Source organism: Cucurbita maxima, unplaced genomic scaffold (assembly GCF_002738345.1).
Source record: "Cucurbita maxima cultivar Rimu unplaced genomic scaffold, Cmax_1.0 Cma_Scf00001, whole genome shotgun sequence".
NCBI classification, from domain to species: domain Eukaryota; kingdom Viridiplantae; phylum Streptophyta; class Magnoliopsida; order Cucurbitales; family Cucurbitaceae; genus Cucurbita; species Cucurbita maxima.
Genome location: NW_019272017.1, coordinates 11,241,422 through 11,244,155, shown reverse-complemented (window position 1 = coordinate 11,244,155; position 2,734 = coordinate 11,241,422). Strand labels below are relative to the sequence as shown.

Genomic DNA, 2,734 nt, shown 5'->3' with positions numbered 1-2,734 from the left:
TCATTCTTTAAATAATAGAAACTACCATTGCTCATTTCCTCCGACGAAAAGTATTCCAACTTAGAGAGTCAGAGTTGGAGCTTCAAGATGAAAAGAGACACCTTGGTTGTCTTTTTTTTTTTTTTTTTACCATTCCGAATTTAATGATTCTCTCAGCTTCATCTCGAAGATGACTATATTGTTCATATATCATTAATTTTTGTATAGATCTTGAACGAGACCAACAACTTTCGTTTCCTTCTTCGAGTCATTGGCATTCCTTTGTTTTTCCCTTATTTCTGTTCTTTGTTAGCTTCAAGATTCTATCATATTTTGTTCCACTTCTACCAATAGAATAATTTATTTTTATTTCTAAAAGAAAATTTAATAAATCTAATGCACTCAAAGTCACAACCAATGAAACAAACAAATTTAAGTGAGCCGCTCAACTATTTAAGTTATGCTAGACGTTTGATCCATGCCCTATCTCGAGTCTGACCCACGTCTCAATTCTTTATCAGAATCATACAAATAATCAATTTCTCATCATAAGATTAATTATTAATATAAATTTATTATATAGTTTTATTAATCATTGGGTTCTTACCTTGGAGAGTTTTGTAGTACAGTCTTCATTCCCTCCGAGTCACGCCCCATTTTGAGTCTGACCCACGTCTCAATTCTTTATTCGTACAAACAATCAATTTATGGTCAAAAGATGTAATTATCAAAATAAATTAATTAAATAGTTTTATTTATCATTAGGTTTTTGCATTAGAGAGTTTTGCTCTTCAGTCTTCATCCCCTCAATTTCAAACTTAGTCACGCCCTACCTTGGGTCTGATCCACGTTTCAATTCTTTATCGGAATTGTACAAATAATTAATTTCTCGTCAGAAGATCTAATTATTAATATAAATTAATTATATAGTTCTATTAATCATTGGATTTTTGCATTTCAGAGTTTTGTTCTACCGTCTTCATCCTCTTTATTTCAATCTGAGTCATGCCCACCTCGAGTCTGAAATACATCTCAATTCTTTATCAGAATCGTACAAACAATCCATTTCTCGTCAAAATATGTAATTATTAATATAAATTAATTATATAGTTTTATTAATCATTAGGTTTTGCATTGTAGAGTTTTGCTCGACAGACTTATCTTGTAACACTAAAAAAATGAAGGAAAGCCACCCATGTAAGACTCAAGGATCCAAGGAAAGAAATGTTGAGGATTGAACAAGGACAAGGATTGTGAATGAAAGTGTAAACAAAAATGATATAAAATGTCATTTTCCAATTTTTAAGGAAATTTCTAGATTTTTAGTTCCTTATCTAGAAGGAATTTCAAGATGATCAACAAGGGAAATATGACCGGTAAGAGATAAGGATTTTTAGAAAAATTATGATTTTTTTGGAGAAAATAATAATAAAGTATTCGAAAAGTGGAAAATTACTAAAATACCCTTGAAGTTATGGATAATTACGGATATACCATTCTGCTCAAATTCAGAACCTCCACAATGACCTTGTGCATAAAATCCTTCGAATCTCCAAATCCAGCAATTGGATTTCCCCCAAATTTGGACACAAGCTAAAACGTTCATAGATCATCAAATTCAATGGTTCAAATTAAATTTAGAAGTCGTTAGCTCGCTGATCGAAGAGGATATTTATAACGAATTATCTAGAAAATGATAAAATTAGTGTTATTTGTCTCCTTGTCTCTCCTCTCTCGACATCTCCTTTACTAGTACGCGAGTAGTATTTTCACAAAGCAGTATCAGAGTGTCTTGAAATGCTATATTCAACGATTTCACTTGCGCCGTTTTCGTTTTCTCGAGCTCAGTCGTGGTTTCTTCAATTTTCTCTCCTCGTCCTCGAGCAGCAAACTAAACTTGTCCTTTTCCGATGAAACTTCATTCGGAGCTTCTCGAAAACAGCCCATTTGATACAGCAACTCCTCATTTCTCCCGTTCTCAGCCACGCTCAACTTAGTCAAAGGCGTTGCTTCTTTCAGTTTACTCAATTCCCTTCGCAAGTCCACAACGACATTTTCCATTTTCACTTTTGCCTCTCCATTTCAGCTTTATCATGAGTGATTATCTCAATCACGTATCGTAAACTCATTGCCTCCTGTTGAACCCAATTCAGATTCACGTCAAGCGAGTCTCTCTATTGAGTTAGCATCTCTACATCTTTCTCCTCCCTCACTAACTCTTCCACTAGAACATCAATTTACATTAATAAGTCATTCTCTTTCTCCACACCTTCTTCAATTTTCTTCACGAGCTCAGAGATTACCTTCTCATTCTCTTCCTTCTCCTATTTGAGATAGAAAGAACTCTCACTCAACTTAGTCACTTCCTTCTCTAACCTTTCAATCTCCATTTCTAAATCTTTCTTTTCTTTTTCAATCTCTACTTTCTCCTTCGAAAGGCTCTCGTTTAGGGTTCAACATCTGCAATTGAAACTTTTCCACAGATTTATCCACGATAGTTTTAGGTTGTTGCTCTGAATCTCTATTCTCCTACTCATGATCTGACAGTTTCTTTGGCTCGTTCGCTGATCGCATGGGCTTCTTCTTCGCTAACTCCTCTAGGCCGCCGTGATGTAGGTGACCAAGCGGAGATGCCATAGTGATGCCTTGTCTTCCACGTCGACTCGCAAACACTTTTCTCGTATGCTTCTTAAATTCAGTTTGTACATCCGATTTCTTCCTATCTCGACTTGAGCAACCAAACGCCCTTGCTTAT

General features: G+C 35.0%; 1 long non-coding RNA gene across 1 annotated transcript; it reads right to left on the bottom strand.

Moving 5' to 3' along the window:
• Positions 1-252: 252 nt before the first annotated feature.
• LOC111490370 lies at positions 253-601 on the bottom strand. The gene is made up of 3 exons (XR_002719557.1): positions 587-601; positions 430-491; positions 253-323 (listed from the first exon to the last, which is right to left on the bottom strand). It is a non-coding gene; the product is annotated as an uncharacterized LOC111490370 (long non-coding RNA).
• Between the last annotated feature and the right edge of the window lie 2,133 nt (positions 602-2,734).